This window comes from Lotus japonicus, chromosome 2, assembly GCF_012489685.1.
Source record: "Lotus japonicus ecotype B-129 chromosome 2, LjGifu_v1.2".
Taxonomy (NCBI): Eukaryota; Viridiplantae; Streptophyta; class Magnoliopsida; order Fabales; family Fabaceae; genus Lotus; species Lotus japonicus.
In genome coordinates, this window is record NC_080042.1 from 1,186,980 (window position 1) to 1,207,718 (window position 20,739).

General features: G+C 36.0%; 1 long non-coding RNA gene across 1 annotated transcript; it reads left to right on the forward strand.

Moving 5' to 3' along the window:
- The first annotated feature begins 9,223 nt into the window (after positions 1-9,223).
- On the forward strand, positions 9,224-12,140 carry LOC130735162 (uncharacterized). The gene is made up of 3 exons (XR_009018321.1): positions 9,224-9,523; positions 10,304-10,424; positions 11,761-12,140. It is a non-coding gene; the product is annotated as an uncharacterized LOC130735162 (long non-coding RNA).
- Positions 12,141-20,739: the final 8,599 nt, after the last annotated feature.

Here is a 20,739-nt window from a genome sequence, read left to right on the forward strand (position 1 = left end):
GCCTCGGCCGCGTTCAAAAAGACAGCAACCGCAGCCTCTGACCTCAATTTTTCTTCTAAGGCCTTCGCGTCAAGTTGAGCTTGAGTCTTCGCTGAAGATAAAAGCTCATTTTTCTTCGCCAGGTCAGATCGAAGGTTTCCAAGGTCGGCCTCCATCAAAGCTATTTGGTCTGCCCTCGCGTTCGATTCTAGCTACGCCTCCTGCCGCAGCTCTGCAAGAGTTTTCTCCAATTCAGAAATCCTCCTATCTCGAAACTCTAAGCTAACCTCAGCACGAGTGGACTGCTCGGCTAGCTCTTTGGAAAAGGAGTTTTCCTTGGCGATCAGTTGAGCGGCGAGCACTTCGCGATCCTCAGCAAGTTGGGAATTGAGAACGCGGAGGCGTGCCACTTCGGATCGTAACTCGTCAACATCCTGGGCGGAGCGCCTATAGTAGTGAAACGCGTGGAGCACTCCCGCCACGGCCCCTTCAGAGACATTATCCAAACCACGCTGCTTAACAACTTTGTCCATTCGCGCCATTTGAGCTGATGTCAAAGTTAAAGAGTACGGGAATCCCCGACTCACAGACCCTGTGGAGGGGGTAGAAGTATGAGTAGGTGGAGGAGGGGCGTTGGCGGAAGACTTCAGGTTTGGACCAAGCGGGGATGAGATAACTGTTGGACAGGAAAGTGAGCCGTCGACAAGACCGTTTTGGGCTAGAATCGTCCCTGAAGGCTCGCTGGAATTCAACCTTTTCGGGGAAGGGCGAGGATCCTCCTCGCCAAGGGGCCGTTTTCCGCTCGCCTGGATTCTCAACAGAGACGCCTTGTCGCCTTTCAAATTTATTCGAGGGGGAAAGGAGACGTTACTTTTCTTCTCAAAGGTCGCCAGGAGCTCCCCATTGGCACGATGAATTTGTCCTAAAGGTAAAAAAGGAAAGATAAGCTGGTAGAAAATAGAAAGAACGAGAGGGTAGAGGAGGAAGATTTACCAATCACGCGAGAGCAGTCTGAAACAGCGAGACGGGCCAGAAAGTTGATGACAACCTTATGTTCAGGAGTGATGGAGTCCTCAGGCGGGTCAATTACTTGGTGCGCGCCCTGAGTCCAGTAGAAAGGAAATCGAGCGGTGCCATCTCTGTGCGTAAAAACCTCAGGATATTCGTGGGACACCACAACCCTGAAGAATTTCCGGGCTAAATCGATGGTGATGCTAGGCCAGATTGGGTTGAAGCGCTAACGACCGGGCCTAGCTTCCAGGGAAACCCAGCTGCGCTGCGGTGAAGGCTGGACAGATACGCGATAGAAATAAAAGAAGGTCGAAGGTTCAGGTTCCTGATGAATCGCGTCGCAAAGAATTTCGAAACACCGGAGGAAGGCCTAACTGTTGGGATGAAGTTGACTAGGAGCCACATTGATATTGTGAAGAACGGAGCAGATAAAAGGGGAAAAAGGAAATTTAATCCTCAAATTTGTGAACATATACTCATACACGTAAAAGAAGTGGGGAGCACCCATGAAGTCGTCTTGAGGACGAAGCCAAGGGCGTTCAAGGGGTGAGTAGGCACTGACATACATAAGTTTGTCAAGAGGCTTCTCATGACAAAATCCGCCGGATTCTGTGGAAATCTCCCAAATGGACGATTCCTTTTCTAAACTTGACCGTTGGTTAGGCATTGTCCCGACGGGCAAAGCCCTTGCGAAGGGAGTGCTTAAAGATTTCCAAGTCCCCGTTCGGAAGGCAATGACGTCTTTTTCTTCAAGAGGAACGCCTCCTAGAGCGGGCGGGAGAACAAGAGGAACACACCGTAGAGGGGCGGCGACGACGACATTACGTTTGGAACTTTTGGTCTGGCGCTTCGGAGTCATTGCAGAGGGAATGCAAGGAATAAAGGTTACTTTGACACTGGACAAGTTCGCGCAAGGGTGGAGAAGCAAAGGTTCGTAATCGTAAAGGAATGAAAGGGGTTAGTAAGATAATGCTGTTATAAGCAGGGAGTGATGTGCTGGAGGAAACGTGTAAGAAGAAGTTGTGGACGGTTACCGAGAGATGTGGAGGAACAAGAGAGGTTGTGCCCCATGACGTCAGAAAATGGCATGATTGCAGTTGCGAAATTCTTGGGAGTGGGAAAGACGCATTAAATGAAAAGCTGCAACGGTTGCTGCCGATTGGTTAAAATTCAAATTGTCAAAGTTGTGACGTGACTGGAAAGGATATGTCAAAGGTAGCGGTTGAGATTATGTGGATTCACTGACCCTGGCGTCACTTCAAGGCACAACACGTGGGATGGACACAACACGCGACAAAATATCACGATTCAGGGCACGTGCATAACTATGCTGAGGCGGGCGGACTAAAGGCCGTCGCCACAAGCCTGCCTGTGGATTTGGGCCGACCGGAAGAAGAGGGCGCGGCTGGAGGTCCAAAGTGTTGATTGCAAAAGGCTTTATTTATTAGGCCATGTTGGCCATTGTTTTTCACTTCTAGATTTTAAGTTTTTAAGTTTTAGTCAACATCCTTAGGGCTCTCGCCTTATTTCTTACTTAAAGACACACTTAGCTCTCATGCTTCGAGCTCGGTGTTTTGTGGACTGGGCGAGACCCTAGGGTCCCCCGCCCAGGAGACTCAACCTTGGGCGTGGGACGCGTCATGACCTTGGGCCTCCCTTCTCGAGGCCCAACTGACCCATTTAGATAGATTATAGGCGCCAAAGCCCAACTCCACCTCTATAAATAAGAGGGGAATACCAATTGTAAGAGACTTTTAGCTCATTTGAGAAATAATAGCATTGAAATTCAGTTACATGTTCTCTCTCTAAGCGGTTAGAGTTTCTCTCTCTAAGCATTCATATCACTTTCCTCACACTTTGGGTACTACCTTCCCATTCTATGTTCTAGCACGGAACAAGAACTTAGCAACATGAGACATTATAACCCACGTTCCATGAAATCGTTGCTGGTTAATTTCGATAGCTATATAGCACTAACTATGATGGGGATGTTGAATTTGATATTGATTTGTTGTTGAGAGGAACGTGAATCTGAACTTGAGTTAGTGTGAAGAAGATAAAGTTTGGGTAATCTGGGGTTTAAATTGGGGCAGATGATTAATTAGGGTTTAATTGGGGCTGAGATGATTAATTAGGGATTAATATTGATTTACAATTAATTAGAACAAGTGACATTATTCAGATTTAAAAAATAAAAAAAGACACGTATCATGACACATCAGACTCGAACACACTTTGGATCCAATTTGATGCGGAAATTTTACAGGAATCATGTTTGATTCCCTTTACAATTTCATGGACCAAAAGAGGATTTAAGTCTATTTTTAAATTTAATTATTTTGTATATTTTATCACTTGTTACTACTAAGTTAAAATCAATTGATCGAATATATAGTTTTTACTTTTATTAAAATAGGTTCCCTTCACAAAAAAAATTAATTATGCTAATTAAGAAAATTTTAGATCATTTTAAAACATAGGCTCATTTATAAAAATATAAAGAATTAAATATAATAGAATCATCACATTTAGAAAAAAAGTTAATTTAGAAAATTGAATTTTAAAAAATATTATGTATTTTTAATTCAAAGGAAAATTTGATATATTTTTTTACTGTTTATATCATATCCTGACACCCGAGCAGAATGGTTAAGCACAAGGCCTGTGTTATGACTGACTTGATGGCGCTCAACCTGAATTTGTCCGAAGCATCATTTTAGCATAACATTGCATATCACGCCATACATTTAATTATATTCGGTGATGTGTTGGAAAGTTGATTTTTAGCTTCAAATGATAGCATGCTAAGGTATACGTGTAGGATATAACATGTTGAACCTATATATATATATATATATATATATATATATATATATATATATATATATATTCCCTTTATCCTTTACATGTTGATTGTATTATACATTATTTTCGTGAGTTGACTCTCGCACTGTTTTATTTGTATTGTTTGTGTTTGGGCGGTCCACAAACTGTCAGACGACGATAAGTGACGATGTTAACAGATGCTACTCTACATGGACGAACAATAGAGGACTCAAAGAATAGAGTCGGGTGTAAGGCTAGAAACTTTTGGGTAGAGAGCTTACCATTGTTGGTTAAAGCTTTCATGATTATTTTATGAGTATTGTTTGAGGTTTTGGGTAGGTTCCGGTGCATTGCTTTCCTGCGATTCTCCGATGTGGAAATCCTAGGGAGTATATCAGATTTATGATGTCATTGCATTATAGATTCCTTGTTGAATCTATTTGTTATGTTTGTAAGTTGGGTTCAGTTGTTGTTACCTTCGGGCACTTGCCTTATTCAAGGCTGGATGTAAATTTAATTACAGTTGGGAGTATGCATGACATGTTTTAGAAAAGCTTTGAAAAAAAAGTACCCGCATTTATAAATCTTTTTTTTGAAATCATTGCATATTTACTTAAACAGGTTACTAATGTGACCCCTAAAAGTCGGGGTGTTACAATGGTAGTGGTGGTAAAGGGTGAATGGTGGAGGGTGGCGGTGATGGTGATTTATACGTCAAATCTTATCAGGCTTTATCCATCACCTACATGGTGATTACATAATCCATCATTTTGATGTATGAGGGTGAGCTGATAGATAAGGTTATACAATACAATGTTAGTACCAAACAATGAATAAGCTCATAATATATTGTATAAGCTTATACAATCATGTCTAATACCACATGTCAAACGAGCCCTCTAGAAATGACCCACTATTTGTCATTTATTATCAACACATGAATTACTACTGTTTGGGGTGGTATCTCTTGGACAGATGGAGAGCATCATGTTTTGTATGGATGATTTATGTAAAGGTTCGGGCATGAACGTTAGTGTCTCTAAAATCCATATGATGGTTTATAATAATGTCAACTCCAATGTTTCCAAGAAACTTTGTCGAGTGGTAGGGATTTCCTTAACTGATAACCATATATGGGCGCTATTTGGGTGTTCCTTTGGTGCATAGATGTGTGTGAACACCTAATTTTATCCTACCCTTAATTATCTTTTTCTTATTCTAGTCTTAATTAAACCAAAAAAAAAAAGGAACTTTTGGTGCATGCGCACCATTTTTCTTGCAGGCTATCTACTAGCTTTGAGGCCTAAAGATTTGCTTCTGAAAACATCAAGTGAAGTGTAAGATATCTTGTTGAAAAATTGCATCCCATTCAATTCTCTCAAAACCACTTGCTGGTCATCTTGGAAGCATTTCAACAATAGAAAATGAAGAATGCTTGGGAACAAAGGAGAAGAAAAATAGTCTGACATGGAGTCCAAATCCACTATCCCAATTCAGTGCTAAATGTCCAAGTTTGCTGCTTCAAGGTGCTTCATTGTCAAAGCTTGCAGCATAGCCAGATCAAGAAAATGAAAGTCAAGGAAATCTAGCTAAGAATTAAATGCACCGTTTGCTATTTTGGAAATTTTCTGAACTCCTTCTTCTATATAAGCAGTAGTCATCAACTGAAAAAAAGGGGGGAGACAGTCAGAACATGGAGAGAAAAAATTAAGAACATAGAGTGTTGAGAGTGAAATAGACCGTGCGGAGGAAGAGAGCTTTGTCACAGATACAGTGGAAAGAAAACAATTGCAACTGGTTCTATCACCAAGTAATTGTTGTCTATCTTCATTCTTTTACCTCACCTTTTGCACAAATTATAACACTGCAATTTAATTTATGTATCTCTGTGATTTAATCTCGTTATGTGTTCATTGTGACTAAACTTTGTAATCAAACTTTTGAGCATAAATAAGAAGGCAAACAACCAAAGCTGTCATTCCTTCTCTGTTATTCCCTGTATCTCATCCTTTTTTTTCTCTCTTCTCCCCTCCTCTTAATTTCTCTCTTGGAACGATGCGTATTCCCTTGCCCCTTATCTCTTAATTTAGTTTCACTTTCTTTGTTCCAGATTTTTTTCTTAATGTTATCTTTCACTAGTTTATTGTTATTATACTCTTAAAAGCAAAATCAATGTAAAGAAAAACTGATGAAGATTTCTTTCCTGGGCAGCGAATTAAATATTTAGCTAATTCTTTCTAAGATGGTGATAACAAGTAGTAACAAAATGGTTATTGTGTTGACGTGTTTTCCAAACGGTTCGGTCTAGTATCTTTACCGATCATGTTTTATTGCTTTTGAATAAAAGAAAAAAAACTGTGTTTGATTAGTTAATTAGAATGTGACTTGAATAATAAAAAAGACAAAAACAAATTTTGGGTGAAATAAATATTTTGAAAGCTATAATATTTTGTACAATTAACTAGAGGTACCGTTTATAAACTGACGCTGTGAGGTGCTAAAACCTTCCCCACGTGTAATCGACTCCCAAATCCGAATTTGGTTTCAAAGACCCATTTTCTATGGATTTTCCAATGTTTTCCATGTTAACAAATATTGGTGGCGACTCTTCTGACATCAAAACTTTATTTGCCATCCCGCCGCGACCCCAGTTGCGATAATGTGTTTCAACTAATTGTTACCAGTATATTTTGGATAGGAACCCAAAAGAGGCTCACTGTTTTAGAAACAGGAAACAAACAGGGCCAAGACTCAAGATTTAAGGTTTTTTTTATTTCTGCTCTTTGAAACATGAGAGGTTAGCCAGTTAGAATTTTTACCTTATGTTACTAGTGCCCACAACATGTTCGACCTTTTGCTTCATTGTCATATGCATGTTCAATTTCACTTCATATTTGTAATCAGATTTTCTTTCAGTGATCAAAGATAGATTGCAATCTTGATTTGTATAGTCTTGTTTCCCTTCACACAACAACAAAGACTTGGTTTGATGCAGATACAGGACCAAGTCAAGCTTACATCGCGCATCATCTATTGGGAATATATCATCATGCATGTGGCATGGAAATTAAATCATCAGGGGGTGTATATCTTAGTCTATTCAATAGGGCTTTGATTTCTAAATGAAAATTGTTCAAAATAAAACTATGAAGATATTTCTATAAATTTACACTTAAAAAAATAGCAGGGAAAACATACACATAAAAAACCCAATATTTAATTTTTCTGTACATACCAAAAGCCCTAAAAAGATGCAGACATATTGAAGCTACTTCTCAGTGCAATGTAGCTAACAAATAGAGAGATGATTACATAGCTCACAAATAGAGACATGATCACACATCTACGTCTAAAAGCAGGGCTGTGTGATAGGGAAGACTATGTAGGCAATTGCTTTAGCCCAAAAATATAAAATTAATACCAATATAGGTTATGTTTGGCACGTTTAGCTGATAAGCTAGCTGAAAGCTGAAAAGCTAGCTGATAGCTGAAAAGCTAGCTCATAGCTAAAAGTTGATAAGCTAGCTGAAAGCTGAAAAGCTACGTAATTATAACAAAAGTATTTGGTAAAACTAGCTGTTGAACAAGCTGAAATTGTAAAATGACATAAAAGAACAGTATAATTATTTTTATATTTAACATTACTTTATTTTTACATTAATACCTATAGAATATTAATATTAAAATTATTATAACTTTAAATATTTTAATTTGACTTAATTTTATTTATCATCTTAAAAATAGGTTTTCCGAAGGAACAAAAAAATTCATCTGAAAAATATAATATTAATTTTTACTTATTTTATTTTAACATTAATACCTATATGGTGGAATTTTAATAAAATAATAAGGATAAAAATGACAATAAATTCAATAAGCTATAAGCTACCTCAGATAGCTTATAGCTTTAAGCTTTAAGCTACTAAAATAAGCTCCTTCACCAAACACCTTTATAGAGCTTTTAAGTTAGTCAAATAAGCTTTGAGCTAGTCAAATAAGTTATAAGCTAGTTGAAATGACATGCCAAACATAGCCATAATATATACTATTGAGACTTGAGAGGTAATGAAAAAATGAAAAATCATATCATATTAATTGCAATGTGGACAATGTAACGTGGGAAGTCAAACTTTGTCAATTATTAATAGTGGTATTTTGTATTAACAGATTTACATTTTGTTTACAATTAATAAATTAAAATATTCATTATTTTTAAAAGAATTAAAGGGATGTGCATTGTTAGTGTAAGCGTATTTTACATATCATTCAATTGAAGAGTGCATGTAAATTTCAAGAGGTGGAGGGGTGTGTACTCAACATTTTCTCAATTTTATTCCCCTAACTTTTTAATCAAACAATTTTGATGCTACACTAGCTTTTTATGATAGCTTAGCTTTCTCTCCAATGGAAGAGTTGGCTGCAAGCAACAATTGTGTTTTGTGTCTCTGGCGTAGAAGAAAGTTAATGGTAGCTAGGATCAAAATTTGATTGATCAGAAAAGTTAGGGCCTAAAACTGAGAAAAAAAATATGGGAATTTCCTCCCTCCCCCATCTATTCAGACCCAAGGAAATTCTAGATTCTCATAAATACCCCTTTCGAACACACTCTGGGACAGCGTGTTGTCGCACTTTACGAAGAGCGGTGAAGACGCACCATGAACAAGCGTCGTTGACGCTTGTAGAAGGTGCGCTAAGTGTAAGACCCCGAATTAAATAACTAGATTATTGATTTATTTTCGATTTATTAATTTAATTGAGTGTTTATATTCTATTGTTTTTATGTTTGATTATGGCAAGTGTTCCATTACTGAACTTTTGACTGTAAGATCGATAGGTTTCGCTTTCCGGAAATCCGATAAAGTTAGACTTTATCTCCGCAGGGACTTAAGCGAGACCCTGAACCGTGTTCGAAGCTCCTTTTGGAGTTTTTGTCCGCGCCGTTTTAATCCTTTCATCTCTAGAAATCTTTTCCGTGAAAGAAGTTTTCTCATCCGGAGAATATTTTCCTAATCAGTTCTGTGCCAGATTTGAAATAGATTGATTCTAAACTGATTCCAAAATATTTTCTCCACGAATGATAATAATTATTATTGTCATTTTTCTTATAATTTATTCTAGCTAGATGCCTTAAATGACGACGTTATTTTTGCTCTAACTGTCTCACATTTATTCTTTAGCTCAGTTTTTACTCATTTTCTTGTCCATGGATTGTTTTATTTTGCTACAAGTGATTCAAATTTATATTTTACCATTTCATAGAGTTCCTCTTAATCTCACTCATATATTTTTCTCTTAACTCTATGAGTTAAGTCATTCGGTGTCTAAATCAATTCGTACCGATTTTAAAAATATCTCCCATAAATATCTAACCATCCATCCTTATCCCTCCATCCACTCTCATCCTCGACTCAATCTCACTCTCTCCTCCCTTTTTCTTCTTCTCGTTTTCTCCTCTGTGTTGCAACCCGTCACAATGTTTTCTTTCTTCTTCCTACCATTCTCCCATGCCAACTCCTTCTCATCACCAACATAGTCTTCTTCCTCTCTCAAACGCACTGCACCCACACATCATCATAGCTTTTTCTCATTCCTTTACCAACAAAACACCACCACCATCATGAAATCACGTGGACAGCACCACAACACTACTACAAGCTTGCCATCTTCTTCTTCAACATATCACCACCATCTCTAAGGCCTTTTTACGGTAAAAACCTCTCCTCTTTCTTTGATCATGTTTTTAGTAAATTAAATCTATCCTTTTAGTTTCTACTCATAGTGTTTTCATTAAAGTTATGATTATGGAAATGATTTACTGAACCATAGTTTTTGTTTCTAAAAAAGTTGAGTTCTTGTCTTTGTAAAATTTTCAATTAGAGCTTTTTCCAAAGTGATTTTACAAATGTTATTCCCCATCACCGGATCTATGGATTTCACCGATTAGTTTTCTAAAAAGTTGTTTTTTTTAGTTAAGTGATTTTCAGATTTTAATGATTTAATTTAAGCCTTGATTAGTTATTTTTAAATGTTAAAAATGGCTTTGGAAGTGATTTGGGGAAAAAGGAAAATTTATACATATTTATGTAGACGGGGCCGAGCCTATGACATGTGTTTTGGGTTTGGAAAATCAATTCTGAAAATTGTTTTTGTTTAGTGAAAATCATAAGTTAAGTTTGAGGATTAAAAGTTTATTGTGGGAAAACCTTAGGAATAAAACACAATATGTTTAGAAGTTTTGGGTTAAACTTGAGTTTTAAAAGTCTTGGGGTTTGTTTGATAAATTTATTAAAATTTGAGGACTGGTTTGCTAAATGGGTTTTCTTAAGGACCTTTCTTAAAAACTCACAAGTATCTTCTCTTTGGACTTTAGTCCTTGAAACATAAAACATATGCATTAACCTAAGTGAGTTAGAATGATTAGCTAAGCTTATTTTGGAACTTTAGATATGACCTTAGAGGCTAAGGTTTAGCATATGTACTTATGAAGGGTAGGAATAACAGGAGCGTTTGGCGACGAAACAAAAGAACAAAAAAAAGGAAGCGAGCTGACACGGGAAAGCAAGGATGTGATTGAATTGAAGTTGCAGTTTAGGAAAGAAATTGGCTAAGTAAGGGTAACTCAGTTTTAGCGCGTCTTTGAGTCTTGCATGCTTTTATCGCACTGCATGCTTTTGAGATGAATGTGTTTAATTTGATTGACAATTGATTGAAATATTGGCATGTTTTGCAATGTTGTATGCTTGCTTATTTTGAATGTTTTCTGAGGCTTGTGCCAAATGTTTTCTGGAGGCTTCGGCCGAGTGAACTTATTGAGACGTGTGTCTCCGTTTTCTGAGGCTTCGGTCGTTTACTGGTTTCTGTCATTACTGCTTCCTAGTGGATAGAACATGATTATGTTTTACAGCACTGAATTATTGTTTCATCGCTCAATAGAGCTTGATGTGTTTATGCTTGTTAAAATTATGAATAACATGTGGTTACCCTAAGTTGATTATTGGTTTGGGGATGTTTTGACTTGCTTGAAGTGGCAGTGGAGTGGATATTTTCACATGATTGTCTCATCTTTCGAGGCGTTATCAAGTGGTAGTGGAGTGGATATTTTCACACGACTATCCCATCCTTCGAGGCGTTATCAAGTGGCAGTGGAGTGGATGTTTTCACATGACTGTCTCATCTTGCGAGACGTTATTGTTTGATTGATATTGTGGGGCCTTCATGGCATATTAAGTGGCAGGTCAATGATTTTCGTTCTAGGTGATTGTCCCGTCTTGCGATACGCTTTTGATTGGACCTGTCTTGGCAGTAACACATAGTTGTACTACAGGACACTCATTAAGGTTGTTGATATCTGATTTGATGTTATGTTGTTGAGGATTGTTGATATCTGATTTGATGTTATATTGTTGAAGTTGTTGATATCTGATTTGATGTTATATTTTTAAGGTTGTTGATATCTGATTTGAGATTATTGTCATATGATTTGATTCTATATTGTTGAAGTTGTTGATATCTGATTTGAGGTTATATTTTTAAGGTTGTTGATATCTGATTTGATGTTATATTGTTGAAGTTGTTGATATCTGATTCGATGTTATATTTTTAAGGTTGTTGATATCTGATTTGAGGTTATTGTCATATGATTTGATTCTATATTGTTGAGGTTGTTTATATCTAGTTTAATTCTATGTTGCTGCTTCTATTGATATCTGTCTTGGATTATATTGTTAGTTTATCTATTTGTGGTTATATGTCGATTTCGTTGATAGGTAATTTGATTTCATATTGTTGGATGAGTTGTCATCTAACTTGAATTAAGTTGCTAGTTCATTTATCATGTTATGTAATTAAATTTGAATAGCTTGTTTTTCTCTTTTATACGTGGTAGTTGTATGGAGTTAACCCTTTCTGTTTGATATTTGTTGTTTGGGCGCTTAACGCTATTAGGCGATGGAGAATCTCGAAGAAACTTAACCCTTGTACGAGTCGGAGATGAAGACTTGAAGATTTGTGAAAGACTTAAAGAGTAGAGTCGGGTGTAAGGCTAGAGCATTGGGTTAGAGAGCTTACCGTTATTGGTTTAAGCTTACCTAATGATTTTTAGGAATTTATGTTCGAGTTTCCGGGTAGGTTACGATGCTTTGCTTTCCTGCGGTTCCCCGATGTGGAGATCGTAGGGAGTATGTCGGATTTATAGTGTCATTGCATAATAGGTTTTTTGTTGAGTTGTTTCTATTGGTTAGGTTTTGTAGGTTGAGTGCTTTCAGGTTTACCCTCGGGTACTTGCCTTGTTCAAGGCTTGATGTAAATTTATTTACAGTTGGGAGTATGCATGACATGTTTTGGAAATACTTCGAAAAGAAAAAATATACTCATGTTTATAAATCCTTTTTGAAAACATTGCATATTTACTTTATCAGGTTGTTACCGTAACCCCTGAAATTCGGGGCGTTACACTAAGTAATTGCCATCAGGTTTTATCGCACGTTCTGGTTGCGTCTAAGACGCATGGTCAAAGTGCGGTTGAGACGCACTTGCAATACGCGACAAATAACATAAACTTGACAGACAGTAACAGAGACAGAAACTAAAACAGAAACACACACAACCTCAAAAAAGAAACATGATAGTGATCATCTTACATTATTACTATAATTATGTTACATTGTTACATTACAAGAATGATCATCAATGATTTTCAAATCTATTACAACATAAATAAACTAGTCATCAGCGAGATCTATGATTTCATCGCTGTGTGATCTAGGTATGCATTCCACAAATTTGGCCATGCGATTCAGGTATGGTCGCTCCCAACCACGAGCTTCAACGGTACAATGATAGCGCCATTGTGGATTAATCAACGGCAAAGGAGAGTCACTTGACATATGCGCCTACAAAATGATGATTTATATTGTTAATTAGCTTATAGTGTTATGTAATGTGAATGTATACTAAATGTAATAATCAAAAGTACCTTCACTCAATGGTTCTTGTTGACAAGGATCAAACATACAATCTGGTGCTCTAACGGATGTGGCACTGGACAACGTCACGAACAGAATCTGGTACAATGTAGCAACAATGTGGCCCATATCAGGCATGCTTAACCACTTGTCCATTGTTGCAACCTCCCTCGGAGCAAGTTGCAAGGCTTCCAGTACCTGATTGTAATGTTTGTTTGTGGTATATAAATCAAGGTAATCTGCCTTGTGTGATTTAAGCTCCGCTATCATTTAGCGCCAAACTTTATGCCAATTATTTTCCCTCATGCCCATCAAAGAAGTAATGCATCTATACCCACAATTCTCATCATCGTCAACATTCACAATGTCAATTACATGTTCACGGAGGAATTTGGGCGCCTCATGAATGTAGTTAGCTGAGTAAACTTTGGGTTTACGGGTCGGTGGGGGGAGCCCAGGTGACTTGCTTGGCATCCGCTTAGCTTTCTTCTTTGGTGCAGATTGTTTCTGTGTTAAACTCTTCCGCTTTGTTGAGCGGGTTTTAGGCACCTTAGTGACCTTACTGGTATGAAGCCTAGGTGAGTTGCTAGCTTCTAGTGACTTTACTAGATTATCAACATTCTCCCACTTTGACAGAAGATGTTTAGTTGAACCCTTAAGTTCACCAGGCCGGCCCTTTGTAGGCAACTTGTTTAGAGGAGGACACAAAGAAGTCTGATCTAGGTATGCAATCTCCCGAAGCCTCTCTTTGATAGCTTGTCTCCTCGGAACATTAGCCTTTTCAAACATCTTGGCAATGACCTCCAACTCAGTTGTAATGCTCAATCCCATAACAGGTTGAGATTCATCAGGTGCAGCTATTGTTGTAAGCCTCCTCCAATGTTGGTGAATTGTCGTCAATGGAATACAATCCATGGTCGCAAGCTGACATGAACAAGGGAGGTCGTGCGTCCTCCTGATAGTACAACCGCATTTTCCGACACGTGCTTTCTCCTTTGCAATCAGCATAAGTGCATATCTTGACACTAGACCACGCAAGTTGTCATACAACTTCTCCTTGAATGTATCCTCCCTGATGAATATACTTGCCTGAAAAGCAACATTAATCTTTGTATGTTGGAGAAGTGTGCACCTATGTATAGCCGCCCAAGTCGCACACATGTCGCTTTTGCTATCTTTGATGCAAGCTTTGAGTTTTGCATGTGCACCTTCCACCCTGTGTAAAAGATTAACATTAATACGTACTTAATGAATAATAGGAAATTGCATGTAAGTGTATAAGAATGTACTTGTTTGTAGTTGTGTTACCCATGTGCATATAACGGTCAACAACAAACTTCACAAACTTATGCTTAACCGACAACCAAGTATACTTCACATATTCCATGAACTCAAACTTCTCCCCAGTTAGCGCACGCAAGAAGTTCATACTAGCATTAAACTCTTCTGCTAATTCAGAATACATTACTTTATTCCATGCGTCCCCGACATCATCCCGGTTGGATAGTCAGCTTGCACTTTGCCTTCACGCACTTAGAAATATGGAATTGGCATAGTAAGTGAGTAGTTGTAGGGAATGTAGCTTCAACTGCGTTCATTAAAGCTTGGTCTCTGTCAGTAATCATGACTTTAGGCATATCCTCCTCTTTAAGTATCAAGCTCCTCAGCTTTTGTAGCGCCCATGTAACTTCAGGTTCACGCTCATTGCACATGTAGCCAAACCCGATGGCGTATGTGAATCCAACAGAAGTCATACCAACCATCTCCAAGAGCGGTACCCTATACTTGCTTGTCTTATACGTGCTATCAAGTAAGAAAACAGTAGGAAATTGGTAGAACAGCTGGATGGAAACTGGATGTGCCCAGAATAAGGAGCGGATCAAAGTGGAACCCTCTTCAGATCTAGACTAGTGCGTGTACCTGTCTTCCTCCAACAACCTCATCAAGTGCTGGATCTCTGTCAATGCTCCCTTCTTGGCCCTCATGTGTGTCATCCGCTCATTGTACACTTGTCGTATGGTAGTCAGATTTTGAGGGTTGACACTATTCAATGCCAGCAACATGTTACCTAGCTTGACTTTGTTGTCAACCATTTTACCCAGCATATCCTTTTCTTCACTTGTAAGGCGGCCGACATAGGCATGACCATGTAGATTCTCAGCTGGCTTATGGTTGTGGTCTCCACGTACAATAGTCAACCTCGACAAACCATCTTCTGATGTGCGTCTCGCCTTAAGCTTGAACGGATAATCACATTTCTTTGTTCCTGTCCCCTCCCGCTTCAAATGAGGCTTGTACTGTTTGTACTTGCCACCCATCTCGCACCCCAATATAGCCAACTGTCTACTTTTCCCGAGTAGCAAAAACCTGCATACATTCTGACATATATGTATCACATATAAATTTAAGACAATTAAACCACACTCATTAGTGAACGTGTATGAAAATTCCCTGTTTGTGGTAAACTGCTCTATGTAGTCCGCGGAAATTGACACATCATTGCTGGCATTTACGTTGACGTTGGCTAATTGTCTATCTTCCACATTGTTTTTAGGTACCTTTTCTCTAGGCATATCCACTTCATATGATTCAGGGAAACTCATTCTGAAATGAACAGATGCACAAATGGTTTACTGGTTCTGTACTGCAATTAATCGCACTATGAACATGCGCCCACGTCGCACTACAAACGCACGTTAAAAGTGCGTTGATAACGCTCTTGTTGAGTACGTCATAGACGCACACCTTAAGAGGGCCACCAACGCAGTTTGTAACTGCGTTTCGCCATTGAGTTTTTAGTTTTTTTTGTGTTGACGCACCATCAAACAACGTCAACGTCGCACGTAACGCACGTTTAAGACGCGACAAATCTGAATTGGGAAATGCAACAGTTACCTATACTGACGACGGTGAACAACAACATAGAGGAGACGGCAGCGGATAGTGACGACGGGGACGACAGTGTTGGCGAACGGCGACGACGAAGATGGCGACGTCTGTGGTGGTGGCCGGTGGTGGGAGCAAAGGAGAGGTTGGTGGGTTTGGAGGTTGCTATAATGGGTATGGGTATGGGTTTGGAAGTTTGTATTGGAGGGAGGGGGTGGGGTTAGAAGAAGCCAAGAGAAAGAAGGTGGGAAGGGAGAGAGGGGTATTTGAATTTTTTTTTCATTAAGGGCATTTTTTATATTTCGCACATTTTGGAGGGTCTAAATAGATGTTGGGGGGGGGTCTGAATAACAATTCCCAAAAAATATTCAGGGGATCAAAATTCAAAACCACCAAAATCATTTTTTTTTATAAGCCAAAGAATTATATTGATATGAAGTATAAGGAGTACTTCAACCGAATACAAAGAGGAAGAGAAAACATAGAAAAACAAGAAAATAGGGCCTTCTTGGAGAATAGACTTTCAAGATTGTGGCTCATTAAAACCTTACTAGGAAAACCCCCTTAAAAAAAACCTAGTGAACGACCAAAATCATTAAAGTGGGGGATAAAAAATGTATTTAAGCCTAATTTTTATATATGTTTTAGAAACACAGTTCAACAATATTAATTTTTTTTATCAGCACGGTATTAATTGATGATTGCGCAGCAAACAATTGGAACCACAACAAAACTTCTTTTAGCGGAAATAACGTTATTGCCGGCAATTCAATTGCAAAATCAAAACTTTGTGGCAAACTGAGAGGAGTTGGTAATAACTCACGTACAACGACAATTAGACATCAAAGTTAAAAAAGACAACACTTAAAGATCGAAATCTTGACTAAATGCTCAATGAGACCATTATCTACCAATTGTGGTAGAACTTATTGGTACTGAGTTCTCATCTTTGATTGACATTGAATTAATTGAAAAGTGCTAGCAATATTCATTCCATTACTTTCAAATTTATTAGTTGAAACTCACGTGATTTTCATTAGTTTGTAAGCGCAACCTAAATTTGAAGAGAATTTCATATGAATATAAATCAATAATTGAGAGTGTTGAAAAGGCTATAGTTGGGGGACCAAATGTGCAATTAATTAAGCCATTAAAGTATATATTGATTTCATTTTTCTTCTCAATTATATCAACGTTTAGTTAAAGCATGTACATTGAATCTGACTGATACATCAATTAATTAACATTAGCTTAGTAAGTCTAAAGGGTTTATTCGGGAAAAATTCATGCAAGTTCCACCAACTTAAGATTGAAACTCTTAGAGTTCAAAAAAAAAAAAAAAGATTGAAACTCATATAATTTCGTGAACTTTATATAAATTTTGACAAATAAAAAAGAAAGGGTTAGAAAAAAATGTTGCTAGTATTTATCTGATGTGTTTGGTGAACACCCACTTTATGTGCAGCTGTGTAGACATGAAAACACATAAAAGAGATAAATGATGAAAATAAATATTAAATATGATGTTATATGTGATACTGTAATCAATATTAATCAATATATATTAGAAAAGAAGAACTTATATCAGGCTTATTTAATGACGTGTCATTCTCACGTTAATTCTTAGTGACGTGTCATTCTCATAAAAAAAATTCCACGTGTCATTCTCAGGTTAATTCTCATAAAAAAAATACATTTTTAAATTTTAGATTTGATTAGGATTTAGGTTGTTTATTTCTTGATTTTATCTTAATTTATTTTTAATTTATTTTTAGAGTATTAATTAATTTCTATGATATTTTTATTGAATTTTCAGATTTTTAATTAATTCAAGATTTTATGAGTTTTTATTGTGATTTGCTAGATTTTGATAGTTTTTATTAATATTTATTTAGTACTTTTTTAAATTTTAGATTTGATTAGGATTTAGGTTGTTTATTTCATGATTTTATCTTAATTTATCTTATCATTTATTTTTAGAGTATTAATTAATTTTTATGGTATTTTTATTGAATTTTCGGATTTTTAATTAATTCAGGATTTTATGAGTATTTATTGTAATTTGCTAGATTTTTTTAGTTTTTATCTATCTTTATTTATTACCTTTTTAAATTTTAGATTTTTTTAGGATTTAGGTTGTTTATTTCTTGATTTTATCTTAATTTATCTTATTATTTATTTAATGTTAATTTCAGAAAATATTTTATTTTATTTTAGAGTTATTTTTAGAGTATAAATTAATTAGGATTTAGGTTGTTTATTTTTATCTTAAATTAATTAATACTCTAAAAAAAATCTCACGTGTCATTCTCAGGTTAATTGTCATAAAAAAAGTTCGCGTGTCATTCCATTTGATAGGTTCTCTTATGTTGTGTTATTTTATCTTGAAACCGAATTTTAAAAGATTTGCCATAATTGTCTAAGATTTACCTAGATTACTCCTTACTAAATTTATTTTCAAAACAAATCTTGAAATCGTTTTTATTATCTCTTTAAATTAGGAAAAGTCTCAAACCTAATTTACTACATATTTACAGGAATCCTGTGATCTCTCCTTTTATTCTTTTTCATGATCCACAATATAAAAAAAATGTGTAGTGCTAAGATTATAATTCATTAAAATTTAAAAGATTTTTTCTAATTATCTAAGATACCGCGTCAGCCATCTTCTCCTCTATATATTAATTAATATATATTAGAAAAGAATTAGATAACTTATCTTTTGTTGACACGTGTTTCCTAATTCCCAAAAAGATATTGAAACCGAATTTTAAAAGATTTGCCCTAATTATCTAAGATTTAAACGAACACGCATAATCACATTCATGATTAATTGATATATTAAATACAATAGACATATTCCCCGTGCAACGTACGGGAAAAAAAACACAGTATGATTGAAAGATAGATATAGAAAAAATGGAGTATATGATGTTGATTTTACTTTGGGTGATTTGTGAATTTTGATGGGTTATTTAATATTGTTTTTTGGGTGAAAATCTACTTATTTTTTGAATTACGTGGTTTGTAGAATTTAAAATATTTTTTTGGTTAAAAAAAAAATTTAATTTCGACGAAATTATTTATTGAGCGGTTGCTGTTCAATAATGAAATCTTTAGAAAGATTATACTCAAAATAAAAAAAAATGAAATAAAGATGAAATTTAACACATCTAAATTGAAAGAATAAAATAAAACAAGACTTATACTCAATTTTTCGACCTAAAAGAGATTATGATACTTAAATCAAAATAATAAACTACAAATTATAAGGAAAAAGGCATATTAGGAAAACATAATTTATATTTTACATATAACTCAAAATAGTTTTTTGTTATTAAACATACAAGTATGTCATAGCCATAATTATGTAATTTAAGTAAAAAAAGAAAAACATCAAAAATCTCATTTTCTCAGTATCTCTCATTTCACACACACATTACGCACGCATGTGCACACTCACACATGTCATATTTATTTCTTATCACATCAGATAACTTTTTTTGAGATGACTTGTTTCTAATATATAGAATAATTCTTATTCATTTTATAGTCTGCATTTTAACTTTTAAGGAAGTGTAGTCACATAATTTTTTTTGGGATGACTTGTTTCCAATATATAGGAAAATTCTTATTCAATTTATAGTCTGCATTTTAAGGATTAATATGCAGTGTAGTTTCCCATTTATTTCATGTGATATGTTTCTTAACATCTAGAGTGTTGCTAATATTAGGCAGGCGCCATCAGCTTCAGTTTGAACCTGGAGTTCTTCAGGAGTTGTTAGGGAGTAATGGCGCTTTGTTGCAGCTAAGCCGAAGATGTTTTCCCACAAATGAATCTCCAATATTTGGTCCAAATTTTCTTGCTGCAATGACCTACTCGGATGGTCGTGATCCAATTAAATTGGATTCAAAGAGTTTAAGTTCCAGGACCTCTCTTGAAAGTGCCAATTTAAGTATCAGTGAGCACTATGAGCAGCAACCAGGTGGAAATTCTGATACATCTTCAGATGGCGGCCGAGGGGCTGATCAGCCTAATGAAAATCCTGAAAATGAAAATTTTATGGTCTCTTCACAAGGTTCAAATGATTTCAGGACCTCTTCAGGGAGCAAACGGTTCTAAGTCATTGAAAGAGGTGCCAAAGAAGTTGAAACTTGTCTTCTAACCAGAAAGCTATAACTCTTTCCTCATTATCTACTGAACATATAGTAGAAATCCATTACTGATAGCAGTAGTTATTCAACATATAAAATGATTAAGAGCATGTTTGTTTGCAGTTTTCAAAACAGTTTTCAATTTTGAAAAATTTAAAACATGTTTGGTATGACCTTTTTCAAAAACTGTTTTTGAAAACAGTTCTCATTTTCAGTTTTTAAAACTAAAAAACCAAAACAGCTAAAAGACGTTTTCAGTTTCGGTTTTTAGTTTACAAATATCATTTTCTAAATGTTGGAAAATATGTCATTCAAACTGTTTTCTTCTTCTGAAAATTATTTTTAAAAATTATTTCCGAAAACTGTTTTAAAAACTGAAAACTAGGGGTTTGTTTGATTCCAGTTAAGAGCCTGTTTGTTTGCTGTTTTAAAAACCGTTTTCAGTTTTTAAAAACTGAAAACCTGTTTGGTACGACCTGTTTTTGAAAACTGTTCTCATTTTCAATTTATAAAACTAAAAAACTAAAAAACTAAAACAGCTAAAAGATAATGCGATGAGAGGTGAATTGAAATTCGTCCAATTTTCCTTTTTCTTGTGATAATTTTATGGGCTTAAATATGTTTTTAATCCCTGAAAAATAGAGGTGAATTGAAATTCATCCATGTAATTTTTTTTTATAGAAAAAGTCCTCAACGTTAACAAAATGCATGAAAGTAATCATTATCATTAGTGAGCTTGTTAAGTGATGAGATGGCAATTGATCTTTCTCTTATATATGTTCCACCGCGTCATTTATTATTTTTGCATGGGAATCACAAGCAGAATATTTTGAGATAAGAAGATAAAGAAATCCAACCAAAATGAATTAGTTTGGAGAAGGCATATTAAGTGATAGGAACAAGACAAAGAAAGCTATCA